Consider the following 14,404-nt stretch of genomic DNA (forward strand, 5'->3'; position numbering starts at 1 on the left):
TTAGTGGCCAGTGGGAAAATTCTAATTTCCTGAACAGCACTTTTTTACTGCTCAGCTGCTACAGTTATCCACACTAAACTTATTAAAATGTTGAAATCTGTCTATAGAGTGGAGAGATCATAGTAGTAAAAGAAAGCTCAAATTTTTTTAAAAAAAATTATGCTCCAAGGATGAAGGGGTTCCCACAGTTTGAAGAGGGAGTCATTCTCAGTGAGTAAATCTCTCTATAAAGCTGAAGTTCAAATGTTTCTAGTTAGTGTCCTGCCGTCTTATTGGTACCTCCCGGAAGGCTGTATGATTTGTAGAGTGCATGAGCTCCTCATATCTTGTCATGATTGAGTCCAGGTTTAAGAGGATGAAAATCTTCAGCACTCTGTGCCCAAGCCATACAGACTCAGAGCCCTAGGATTTTACCATGGGTGTTTGACAAGCATCTACCCTTGAATATTGTTATTTTAAAATGAGTCACCTAGTGAAGTGGCATGTGAGAAACAGTTTGTAGAATTTTTACAATCAACCTTTAGTTGAAAAAACACTTTGAGCTACATTTATTGCACAATTGTCATGAAGAGCACGACTCCTTATCTTTCCAGTCTATTTCCTAAGAGCAAAAATCAAATAATGCAGTACAGGAAAAGGAAGTGAAGTAGTTACAAATGTGATACCTATAGTAATAATGTAGACTGCTGAAACTGTCATTCTAATACCAAAATCATGACTTAGATGAGTATTGATGAAATGAAGAAGAATGTCAATAGGATCTTTATCACCTGCCTGGAACTGAGGGGTGGAGGTGGAGAGATAGGATGGGGGAGAGGGGCAGGGTGGAGAAATGACCCAAACAATGTATGCACATGTGAATAAATGAATTAAAAAATAAATTAATTAAATTAAATTTTAAAAAAAGAACTAAATGGGGAAGATGCAAACTCCCAAAATCAGAGATCCTGGAGACTTTAAATGAAAAAAAAATATAGGGTCTGTGTCAGTTTCTTTAGGATTCTCAATTGACCATATAAAATTTCTCCCCTAACCACAGATTACAATTAAAGCTAATAAAGGTCTTGTAGAATGTTTGAGATTCCCTCTGGACCTGAAAGTATGACATTCCTTTGTTTTAATTCTTTAAAAACATCACATAATGAAATGTTTTAACAACATTAATCAGCCAAGCTCCAATCAGAACAGCAAAGAACAAATCTTTGAGCTTTGCTTCTGATCAGCAGAAGATGGGTGGTTTTGGGCCTTTGGCTGAGAATGAAAGGGGAATGACTTAATTTCCCAGCAGAAAGTCCAGGCAGGGGGCTGTTTAGAAAGTTACATCTTAAATTGTCTTAAGATAGACCTCAGGGGCTGATGGTGTAGCTCAAGTGATAAGAGTATCTGCCTAGCAAGCATGAAGCCCTGAGTTCAAACCCCAGTGTCACAAAAATAAATAAATAAATAAATAAATAAATAAATAAGATAGATCCAAATTCTGCAAAGCTTGATGAAATTTAGGATGGGATCATGAAGAATCATCTACACTTTTGATGTGCTTTTAAGTAAAAGTTTGCATTCCATCTAACAACTTTTTAAGGAAATTAAGTATTATTAACCTCACCTAGGAAACACATTTTACAATAGAGCTTCATGTGGTGTGCCAAGGCACAGTGACGGATTGGGGTTGGGTGATGGTTGTGCCAAGATGTTAGTGCCCCAAGCTCTCACAGCAAGCAGGGCAGGCGACTGGAGCCACTTGTGTTTACCTAGTTTCTGTTTATGAGGTTGTGCAAATACCATTATTTTCTCTTTGTGCTGTAACATGGAAAAGCCTCCAAAACCCTAGTGTGTCAGTTAGTTTTGTGGCTGTCACAAAATACCTGATGAAACAACTTAAGGGAGGGAAGATTCATTTTGCATGTAATTTTAGAAGTTTCAGTCCGACATGGGGGAAGGGGGACATGGTAGAGTAGCTCACATCATGGTGGCCAGGAAACACAGAGAGAAAAATGCCAGCATTCACTGGCTTTCTCCTTTTCCCCTTTTATTCCACCCAAAACCCTGGCCTATGGCTTGGTACTGCACACATTCAGGACAGGTCTTTGCCATTAGGTAAGCCCCTCTGGAAAGGCCTTCACAGACACCCCGAGAGGTGTCCTTTACTAGTTCAGCAGGCGCTTCTCATCCAATCAAGTTGACAATCAAGATTAACCAACACCCTTTCTTTACTGACATACTTTGCAAAATCCCTGAATTCCATAAGAAGGGGTATGTAAAATGGTCTTGTGAGTTAATGAACAGAGGCAGAAAAAGGGTGGTGTGTATCTGCAGCTACAACCCACATGTGTTTGATGGTAACAAGGGCAGAGTGTGGAAGAAGGCCAGTGGAGGAAGGCCAGGGACTTCCCGTCAGGGCAGTGCTGCCTCTTTTGCTTGACTACACTGATGCTCTAACAATAAATAACTCAGAATTGTTCCAGCAAATGTTCAAGAGTGAGGGCATATGGAGTGTTTAATTTTGTTTGTGTTTAAAATATGATTTCCACGCTGATGGCATTGGTTTAGCTGTTGCGTGACTTTGTTTGGATCTTCTTTGGCTCAGTAAGAGATGGGAAACTCTTTGAAACTCAGGCTCCCAGGGTCGTATTCTGCAATTTGCCTCAATACATTCTGCAGAGGTACAAGCTCTTGTGCCTAAAAGGTACCTTTGCTTATCAGCAAGAGTCCAGTGACTTTCTACAGTGGTTTTTGGTGGTTCTTGGAATATCAAGGTTAAGATAGAAAAGGAGGGCATGAACTGCATGCATCATTGGTTTGGTATTTGGACATTTAGATTCTAGAGGGCAGTTACTGTAGCAGGAATCTGGCCACAATCGTAGGACTGACAAAGTCAACCAGTTTTTTGGAAAGGGTGGATAAGCTCTGAAAAAAAGGGACAAGGTCTATAGAAATGAAGCCAATAGCATATGTGTCCTATTAGATAAGTTGGGTTTTTTAATTTCTTCATTTGTTTTTGTTTTGAGATGGGGTCTCACTGTGTAGCCCAGGCTGGCCTGGAACTTGAGATCCTCCTGTTGGGATTACAGATGTTAAGTTGCTGTTTTCTATCCAAGGATATTTTTAGACCTCCAAGTTTGTCATTTTTCCCTTCTAACCTTGTTGAGAGTAGATGGGAAGAGAGAAAACACAAACAGAAATAATACCTTAAAATACTAGAAATTCGTAAAATTATAAATATAGTGCCTATACTTTTCCTTTACCTGAGGCTGAAAAACTTCTCCAGGGAGCTCTAGCTAAGTTGGTGTCTCATTCTTACATTTCCCCAGGGAGTGAGGATAAAGGCCCTTCCAGATATTCAGGGAAGTGTTCTCTTCTTAAGATACTAGATATCTCTTCTAAGATACTAGCACGGTATCTTAGGTCATGTATATTAGATACTCACTTGGTCAGTAACAACCTCTGAAATGCATGGACCTTCCCTCTAATTGTGTGGTAGAACATAGTCAGAAGAGTCGTTTCCTTCCTGGGAGGAAAGAGACATTGAAAGAGAGAGAGAGAGAGAGAGAGAGAGAGAGAGAGAGACCATAAAGCCAAACTGTTGTTTTCTCAAGCTTAGTGGTTTGAATTGTAATCCACAGAAAACTGGAAGTCATGGAAATATATTGCTCTTTGATTCCCTAAACCCTAGAATTCAGGCAATTTTGCCAGGTCTTTCTTCAGGACCTGGCTCTCTTGGCAAGATATTCCTCATAAGGCAGCATGGATTATTTGAACATGAGGGTATATCCTCTACCTAAACCTGATTTATCAAATGTGAAAGAGGGTTAAGGAGACTCAGACACTGGTATGATGCTGGAGGAAGATCCAAGATTGATGTACTAAGCTGCCAGAACTATTGTTTCAAATATTGTGAAATCAGATTTAGATCTTGTAGGAAAGTTCCTGGCTGAAGAAAAAGTTTTCCAATTTGGAGAGAAAATTAACTTCTCCCAACCACTGAAACAGGGGCAGGGAAATGGTGTTTAAAGGAAAAGGAGACCTTCCAAATGGATACTCTGGAGGTCACTCTCCCAGGCTCTGTCCAAGTTGTATCCAGATGATAGGACTCTGCTTCATGAGGTACAGTCCCTTTCCACAATGTTGGAAAAGAGGCTGGGCCTTACATCTGGGCCTGCATAGTCCCATGACTTCTCAGAGTCCTGTGGGCAATAACTGAGGAGACAAACCATGCAGGAAACAATGTAAGAAGGAAAAAGAAAGAAAAGAAAAGAAGACCTGAGCATAAAATATTAGTTAGAGTTGGAGTTGAGTTGATTGGTTTGTCTTCCTTTTTATTTAGCTCCTTCTCTTCTACTAGATAGCCTTATATTATAAGATGTATAGTTAATGTTTTTATATTGGATCTTTGGGAACAAAATAACAAGTATCCCTATTTCACGGATGTGAATACTACTGCTTATAGAGCTTAGGTGTGTTGTCCACAGCTACTCAACCAGAAAGTGCCAGAGCCAAGATTCATCCCAGGCTTTCTTTGTCCCATAGCTTGGGCTCTGAACAATGGTGGAAAGTCATCTCCACAGCAAGCACATACTGCTCTACTCGCGGTTGTAAGATGCCTAACTTAGCTTTTTGGCAGTGTTCCCTTAATCATTGTGAGACCAGTGGACCTGATTTTATTTAGCAAATGACTCTTCTGGTTCTTTGTTTTTGAAAAACAGCACTTGTGTATTATTCTGGCCTTATTTTTGGATTCTTTAGTTGCAGTTTTTCTTAGTAGTTTTACAGATCTCCAGGCAATTCTCAATTGAACAAATATCAACTAAATACTTAGTCTCGCTGGCAGAATGGCTTAAGTGGTAGAGCACCTGCCTAACAAGCATGAAACTCCGAGTTCAAACCCCACTACTGCAAAATAATTACATAAATGAATGAATAAGTAAATACGTGTTCTACAAGTGAGCATTACCCCTGCAGTCCCATCTGTAAACCATAGACAGGGCATTTGAAATTCCTCTAGCCTTATCCTTGAGTCTCTTGCTGTCATTGCTGTCTGTGTGGTACTGGGAACAAAAGTGGAGGCTACAGTTTGGTTAAGTGTTCTCCAAAGTTCTGTCACCAGAGTGGCACCATTAGGAAGTGGGAGAACCTTTAGAAGGCAGGGCCTAGAAGGAGGTCCTTGGGTCACTGGGAACCTTGAAGGGAGGTGTAGGACCCCAGGCTCTTCCTCTTTCTCTTTGCTTCCTGGCCATGAGGTGAGCAGTTTGCTGCACCACATGCTCCCTGCCGTTGCCATCTGGCTCTCCCACTGGAAGCTCAAAGCTATGCGCCCACCTGAGCATGGACTGGAACCTTCAGAACGTGTGCCAAAATAAACATTTTCTCCTTATAAGCCAATTTCTCAGGTTTTTTTTTTTTTACAGTAACAGAAAGTTGACTAATACAGTGAGACTCAGCCTTTATAAAATAAATGAGTCTATTCCATCATCCCCAGAAGCTCTCCAATAACATCTCTCTTGCTGACTTAGGATTACCGCCTAAAAGCATGCTGTTAACATAACCTATGTTTCCTGAGATAGGTAACATTTATATAGACTTAATTCATCAGACAGGCTGCCTTTCTTCTAGCAATGCCTCATTTCTGAATGGATGTTTTTGAGCAAGAACAACAAAGGATTTTTTTTCAGTCCTTGAACATACATTTATTTGTTGTTTGCTGTGATCCACAGCACTGGAATAGAACTACAGATAGAAATGTAGTTCTGTACCTGCCCTCAGGTGGGATAAGTCATTATGTTACGTACAGGATGGAACGGTTGCCCAACATAAGGACATTTAATGTGGATTTAGGAATCAGGGAAAAGCTTCCAGGAGAAGATGAGCCTGCGATGGCTAGCAGGGCTACGAGTTTGCAGTGTTGGAGCCTCACCTAGTTCTGAGGATCAGTGGGGGATGAGCCAGAGAATCAAGGCGGTGTCAGATCAAAAGGTCCTGTGTGTTGAGCTGGAGTGCCATCTTTGTTCTAAGCATTATGGTGAACCACTGAAGACATTAAGCAGAGAAGTGTCATGATCATTTAGACAATGATCTCTGGCCACCATGTGGAGAGTAGAGATGATGGAGGCAAAACTAGAGATTAGAAAGGCAGTCGTTGTAGTCCAGGCAAGAGCAGATGAGAGCCTGAATGAAAGCAGTGAGACTAATGGGATGATTCGTGGCAGGAGGATAAAAGTGAATGTACAGAGCTTGGGGACTGATGGGTGATATGTACTTGTGAAGGGAAGACTCTGGAATGAGATGCCCTTGTTCTGATTTGTGTTCTTTCTAAACAGATTGCAAAGAAGTGGTACCTTTTCAACAACTTCTTAAGGTAGTGCATCTTAATGACAGCTGCTAAGATTACATTCAAATGATACTAGAGAAGTAACCATTGAATATGCAATTGAAACATCAGCAGTTGGGTGGTAGAGGAGGCAGCCTAAGGTTAGCTCCAACTCCCACCAGCAGCACAGGCTCCACTCTCAAGATGAAGGCTAGACCTCTGGATATTATGCACCTCTTGTACAAAAGGCAGATGCTCCACCAGCTTTCCTCTTTTGAAATAATTGCAACAAACAAGTATTTGAAAATACATTTCACTTAATTTGAGAAACAAATGCACAATCCAATGTGTTATGAATCTATGCCTCAGTTCTCATTTTTTCTTTGATGAGAAATAATCTACAATATTGTTGTTTTTCCTTTTGGTATTCCCAAACTTCCTATCACTTCAGTAATTTATCATGTAAACTCGAATTTCCCATGCTTGATATTTTGACTGTGCTTTGTAGTGGTTGATCTCTGTGACTTACTCATCGGGCTCCAACAAAAAGCACATTTTTTAAAGCTACATCGTAAATCTCCAAGGCAAAGCAACTCTCTATAGGAGAATTCTGTTATTCCAGAATTCTCTTATTCAAAGGGGACACTCTGTATATATACACTATGTTGTTTCAGCAAAGTTTAACTGAATTTAGAATCAAACTATATGATCTAATGACTAGTAGGATACAGGATGCTTGTGAGTCAAAGCACAAGAAGATAGGAGAGTGGCTACCCGATGAGGAATTAAAAGTGAATTTCCTGTTATCATTCGTAAGTAAATGGATAGAACTGGAGAACATCATTCTGAGTGAGGTTAGCCTGGCCCAAAAGACCAAAAATCATATGTTCTCCCTCATATGTGGATATTAGATCAAGGGCAAACACAACAAGGGGACTGGACTTTGATTACACGATAAAGCGAGAGCACACAAGGGAGGGGTGAGGATAGGTAAGACACCCAAAAAACTAGATAGCATTTGTTGCCCTTAATGCAGAGAAACTAAAGTAGATACCTTAAAAGAACTGAGGCCAATAGGAGAAGGGGACCAGGAACTAGAGAAAAGGTTAGATCAAGAAGAATTAACTTAGAAGGTAACACACATGCACAGGAAAGCAATGCAAGTCAACTCCCTGTATAGCTATCCTTATCTCAACTAGCAAAAACCCTTGTTCCTTCCTATTATTGCTTATACTCTCTCTACAACAAAATTAGAGATAAGGGCAGAATAGTTTCTGCCGGGTAGCAAGGGGGTAGGGGGGAGAGGGAGGAGGTGGGGGGGTAAGGGTGGTGGTGGGGGGAAGGGGGGAGACATGACCCAAACATTGTATGCACATATGAATAAAAAAAAATGATTAAAAATTGTTTTTAAAAAGGTGAATTTCCCCCAAAACAACTGCATCTAGTCTTAAGAATATGAGTCCTCCTGTGGTCCAAAGAGGCCCATCAAATTTATTACAAGTCTGTGTAACTGTTTACTTTCCAAAGAAAAATGGTTAGCTAGCAAATGCAAGTATCTTTATAAGTAAGCAGCAATACTTTGTGGCATACAAATGCCACTTTAATTGATTTTTAATTGACTCAAAACTCTCGTAAATATTTTGTAGCATTATTAAATAAGCTCTAAGATGAGTAAATGACTATCCTAGCACAAATAGGAAGAACACTTAGTTAAGAAGTAAAAAGGTAATGCTAATATGTATTTCACAATATCTCTTTTTAAGAAAAGGAAAAAGGTCCTTTAAAAGACTAGATTTGATCATAAACAGAACATATAAATAGTTCTGTTTAAGATTAATTTCTATCAATCATAGTTGCCCTTTTCCCTCCTTATTCACTCCTGAGTTAATTATTAGCTACAACCCCAGTTGTTTAAAGTTCCTTGAAATATGTTCTTTGCCTCTTGTTTTTATTTCTTATTAGTGCTTAGAAGTGAAATATGCTTCTGAACTTCCAGCCTAACCTACCCATTGTTATAGTGGGGGAACTAAGAACCAAGGAAACAAAATGACTTACCACAGCTCAAAACAAAACCAACAACAGTGTCTGACTCTGCTTCTGAACATGGAAGCACTTGATCCACTTGATCTCGTGTGCTGGTGCTCACTGATCAGAAAAGCTTTATTGTGTCCTGTTTACTCAGGTTAGGTAATTCACAAAGGCTTCATTTTGCCCTGAAACGTGACCATCGGGATGATGTGCACACGGTAGGCTTTTCTGACCCTATGTCAGGTTGAAGACACACTTTGTTCTAATTGGCATCATTTTCAGCTAGCCATTGTTTGATTTACAGGGCTTGACCAATGGAATATATAGTTTTCAGGATTTCTGCACAATTTGGAGATTTTTTTGTGATACACATATTTTCCTTTTGCCCAAGGCAATAATAGACAGGGATAAAAACACTGCTTTAAAGAGGGTGTCTGCTGATTTACATATTTTAAAAGTACTAAGATCAAAGGTAATGAGAATTTAATCCATATGGCATGCAGAAGATAAATAAGAATATTAATACTATATCAAACACGAATTAAAAGAAACACATGGATTTAATTTTAAGAATGTAACTCAAGGATGAAATACTCTTTGTAAAGTCAAGACCTGATTCTGTTGTAGAAAGGACAGTGATGTGAGTTGGGTTTTCCACCACAGGCTGAGAACTGGCTGGGTCACTTACACTGCTTTCATGGAGTCAGGATAATTATGGGAAGCTATTGTGCTTTTGTGATTAAAAAGTGCTCTCACATCTTTTCTGATTCCAAAGCAAGGTGTTTACTGTTATCAAGAACTGTTACTGTTATTAATAGGAAGGAAATATGCTCATTAGTGATACTCAGACAAGTAACAGGCCATGAGCACTCTCACACACTGAGAATAACAGGTGTGAAAATTGGTGCAACATTTTTACAATATCTGTAGCTGACTTTCTGATAATCATCTTACTCTAGGAATCTAATTTTAAAGAAATTGCGAAAGATATGGCTGGGCATGGTGGCTCATACCTGTAATCCCAGCTACCTGGGAGGCAGAGATCAGGAGGATCGGCCTGGGGAAAAAGTTATCAAGACCCCCATCTCGATCAATAAGCTGAGTGTGGTGGTGTGTGCCTGTGATCCCAGGGAGGAGGATCATGGTCAGTCCAGAGCAAAAACATGAGGACCTATCTGAATAATAACCTAAAGCAAAAAATGGGTGGGAGACATGGCTCAAGTAGCACTTGCCTTGTAAGTGTGAGGCTGAGCTCAAACTTCAGTATCACCCCCCTCAAAAAAACCCCAAAAATTTAGTCAAATACTTATGCCTAAGGATATTTGCAGGATTTCTGTGCAAATACTGCACAGAAAAATTTCAAGTGAAAAAAATTTAATAAAACAAATATCCAATGAGAAGAATGTGTCAATTATAACATATCTTAAATTACATAACATTAGAGTACTATCAAAATCATGGTTACAAATGAGTTACCATAAACTGTTTGTATTTAAATGTTGAGAAAGAAGTAGAATATAAAGTATGTAATGTAATTTTTCATAGCTGCACTTACATATTTATTTTATCTATGTCAGGTGTCAGCAAACATTTTCAGTAAGGAACCAGATAATAAACAGTTTGGGCTTTGTGGGCTGTAAAGTCTCTATTGTAATTAATGATACTCAAGTTTGAATTTCACCTGTTCTTTTAGGGCCACAAAATATTATTATTATTTTGGGATTTTTCCAACAATTTAAAGATGTAAAAACCACTCTTAGTTCATAGGCTTTATAAAAACCACAGTAGGCCAGGTGTAACCCAGCTACAGATCCAGATTATAACAGAAATATCCTACAACAGTTACCTGTGGAAAATAGGAATGGGCTGTCTTTATTTTCTTCCTGAATATACTTATTTTCTACATTTTCCCTTGTACACACACCATCCTTTAAAAATAGGAAGAAAATGGTAAGCATTAAAGGAAAACATTTGTCCAACTGTAAGAAATGGTAAATGAGAGGTGTGAGGGTGGGTTTTGAGGAGAAGTCCCCTTTTTGCACGCCTCCCACCTATCATCTCAGAGTTGGGAGGGTCCTTAGAGATCTCTGAGTAACCTAACCCTTTATTTTACAAAAAGGAAATGAAGACTCCCAAACTTAAACATCTTGCCCCAAATCACGTGACAGTTAGTGGCAGCGTCCCAGCCTGCCCAAGCCCCCATACTCCCTCTACAGTGCTCTTTCTAGCTACTCCCCAGGCTTCATTACATATATGAAGGATCCACGGAGTCATCTCTTTTTTAAAATCTCTAAATTAGTTACATATGACCCCTTTCATCTGTGGTTCCCTTCTTAAGGCCTCATAGCCAATTCTATAGGCTAATGTGTGAAAATACCAGAAGCTAGAGTTCTTATAATCCTTCATGAGAGTCCTCTGAGTAGAACAAGGAAGCTTTATTAGAAAAAAAGACTCCACATATGAGGCTGGCTTAGGTAGTGAACTGTCAACCCTCTGTGTGGAACATGTCCCTGAACAGGCCCAGTCATGCTTGCTTCTCTCCTCCTGGGGTAACTTCTAGGACCTTTGAGCCCCCTCTCAAGCCTGCCTAGCATGTGACTAGCTTTGTATCAGGAAAGAGACCCAAGTCCTCAGCTCTAGTCCTACTTCTGTCACTCAGTGCTCCAACCCTAAGAATGGTTTAAGGAAGTCACTTTCATTCACTAACCAACATCTACTGATCATCAATTATATCAAGGTCATTTTGCTAGGCTGGCTGGGGATAGTCACAGCCCTGGCCCTCAGTGAGTGTTGGTAAAGTGGCAGTACGTCCCCTATTTACTTCCCAAGGACATAGGCATCCAATGGAAATAACACATGTGAAGTATTTGGAAAGCTGGGCACTCACTGCAAATGTGCACGTGTGGTTTCTCTTCTCCTTACTAATGAGTCAAAGGAGAAGGGCCTGGAGGTTCACACTAAAGGAGGGGGTAGAGGCAGCCTCTGGAGGGTTTCTAGAAATAAGAAGTCTCTGGAGGGTTTCTAGAAATAAGAAGTCTATCCACCTGGTCCTTCCTTCCAGACTGGCCTACCACCTGCTAGCATAGGAGGGGAAGGCGAAGCAGAGAGGAGTTAAGATGTGAAAATGATGAGTGAGTTTCCACGTGCTATAATGCTCTGAATTCATATTCCCAGGATATTAGAAATAATGGTTGAAACATATAAAACAGACAGATTCCTATATCCTTATGTTGCAAAGTATAAATGTAGGAAAACTTTTCCTATTCAGATAAAAGTTTCTGCATTTTTAAGGTACAAAGGAAAGACAAGGTACACAGGATCATTCTAGCTTAAGAAACCAAACAAAGGTGGAAGACCTAATCCTTCTCTCACATTCTCTGTGCTCACTTCACATGGGGAATACCCTGTGTGGTGGCAAAAGTGATATCTATTCCTCCCTACTGCGAGGTTCAGGGCTGAGGCTCCTGTGGCAAAAGACACATTGCCAAGAGAAAAGCATAACTAAGTTATTTGGTATTAGTTTTATGTGACACAAGAGTCTTCAGGAATGAAGACACAAACACATAAGGAAATTGTGTGCTTTTGTATTTTATGCTAAGTCTGATGAAGAATAAACAGTTGTGGGGAAGCATGGTTGGATAAAAAGGAGTATGATCTAATGGCAATAAACTGGGGGGACTTGGAAAGACCTGTTTATTTCAGATTCTTCTCTGTGTCACTGTGTCTTTGGCACATTTTCTCCACGTATAGGCATCTCCATCAGGGGAAGGCTGGAGAATTCTTTTATGTTCTGCTTCAGGGGTGAGTGACAAGAAAAGGTCAGAGAGACCTTCCTGCTTCTGCTGTTTTCAAATGCCAGGTTTCCACACTTTGGGATAACATGTCCTAAACCCCCTCAGTGCTCTGAGAGTGCTTAATTCATGTGTTTGACGCTGTGTCTTAGTATAAGACTGCATGGTCCTTTATAATTACACTCGAGTTCAGTACAAGATGCTTTCATTGAAAGGCTTTTGCTGGCAAGTAATTGCACACCTAACTCAAACTAGCTGAAACAAAAAATTTATTGTCTCGCTTAATTGTAATGTCCTGAGTACAGGAGGCATGACTTCAGTAGACCTGAGGCTCTGTTTTTATAATTCCTTCAACTCTGCTATACTGCAGGATCTAGCTTCATCCTCAGTTTGGTTCTTCTTATGATGTCTAGAGAACAAAATCCTGCTCACATGGAGATGGAGGCTCCATGTTTCAGAATTGGATTGGCCCACCCATAACCAATCCCTCTGGCCAAGGAAACACCTTGGGTTAAGTTCATAAGTGATTGGCTCATATAACACAGGTGATGCAATGGAAGGGAATGGAGTTCTCCTGGCTTAGACTTATCAAGGCCCATCCCCAAGACTGAGAATGGAGTCAGTTTCTCCAAACATGTGACTACTATGCATTGTTGAGAGGGTAGAATTGGGTAGTGGGAAGACAAAAGCGTGCATTTTATCAGGCAAGGACCAAATAGGGGCCAGACACCACAAGTATTTTATCAGAGAGAATTTCACAATCATTAGTCATTAGTCAATATTAGAGAATTGAAAAGGCAGAAAAGGAGACACGAAATTGTCTCAGAGGTACTAACACTAGGAAACACCTTTCATTCCTAAAGCTTGAGGAACAAAGAGAAGGTTTTGTTAGGATGTGATGAAACCCAGAACTCTGAGTAGGGTCACTGTCTATCAGGGGCTGGGATCTAAGGAGTTCAGGAAGCTGGTTCTAGCAGTGTGGAAACACTTAAACTGAAGTACTGCTGAAAGTGATCATTGCTTCAAGGATGGAGACCTGTTGCTGTAGTGACACTGACAGGAGCAGGAAGCAAACAGGAAGTCCCTCCTTTACTATTCCTGCCTTGATGTCATTCTCTAGCTCCCACTGTTAACAAAGTCTACCAGGACATCATGTGGCAAGGGAAAAACAGGATTTGCAGAATGCCATTCCACCATCACAGAGTGTGGCCTAGAGTAATGGCAATAACTCTAGGACAAGAAGGGAAGAAAAAAGAAATTAGTGTTCTTGTGTAGACATGCTTATGCAATTAAAAAAGCAAAAAAGAAAATGTACCTAGCTTCTGTAGCACTTTGTGACTGTAATGAAATGTCACCAAGCCATGGTTGATGTTTATGAATTCCTTTACTCTATGACCTCTCGGCAAGGACCTCAGCAGATTGATCTTTACCTGACAAAATGATCCAACCTTAATCCTAAATGGTCTGACTCTTCAATGGCTGTGCATATTTCTGCATGTCGCAGCTTACCATTAACTGTTACTTACTGGCCATACCAAGTACTGAGAGGTTCCTAGAGAATCCTGGATTGTACACTGGGGATCAAACCCAGAGCCTCACATATGACAGGCAAGTGCTCAACCACTGAGCTACCCACGCAGCCCAGCATGCTCACTCCCATTGTACAGCTCCAATTCCCAGCAAATGGGGAACAATACACCAGTCACCTCTTTATTTACCTGTTGGTTCAATAGCATGAAGATGCTAAGTAGTGATCCATCTTTTAACTCAGTAGAACCATCACTGCATCCCTTGCTGGTAGCATTCCTTTCTGGAATATCAAGACCTTCAAGCTAGCAGAACTGAAAGGTATGAGGACAAGGAGCAAACTTCTATTTAAAACTACTTTAGAAAGCAATAAAAAGTATCAAAGTTGGACCCACCATCTCTGATTTAGAATCTCCCTGAAAAAAATATATTTTTACCTTTGACTTTGATCTCCTGAGTGGCCAAGTCTGAAGGTGGCTCCCAGTGGAATGCCCAGTGAACACCTGTGACAGGTGTGGCACTACTAAAGATTTCAAGTGTGTGAGTTCCTCGAGGCAGAAAACCGTGGCCTTGAGGTAGTGTTCAGTATTTCTGTGCACTTTAAAATGGGATATCTTACATTCGAGGAGACTCATTTTTCTGTAAGAGACGTTAAACAGGGAAGCATTTCATTAGCAACTCTTCCCAGTCCTGAGGAGCTCCTGAAACATGAAGCATCTTCCACTGCCTGGAGCACCTTCACGACATCAAACACTTA

The 14,404-nt window shown here is 40.3% G+C and overlaps 1 protein-coding gene and 1 non-coding gene across 2 annotated transcripts in view; both read left to right on the forward strand.

Moving 5' to 3' along the window:
• The window catches only part of Myo3b (myosin IIIB), a 403,151-nt gene that overhangs the window by 335,596 nt on the left and 53,151 nt on the right, over positions 1–14,404 (forward strand). The gene's annotated exons all lie outside the window — the stretch shown is intronic.
• Positions 4,025–4,224, forward strand: LOC141422882 (small nucleolar RNA SNORA73 family). The gene has a single exon (XR_012447585.1). It is a non-coding gene; the product is annotated as a small nucleolar RNA SNORA73 family (small nucleolar RNA).

This window comes from Castor canadensis, chromosome 4 (genome assembly GCF_047511655.1).
Source record: "Castor canadensis chromosome 4, mCasCan1.hap1v2, whole genome shotgun sequence".
Lineage (NCBI taxonomy): Eukaryota > Metazoa > Chordata > Mammalia > Rodentia > Castoridae > Castor > Castor canadensis.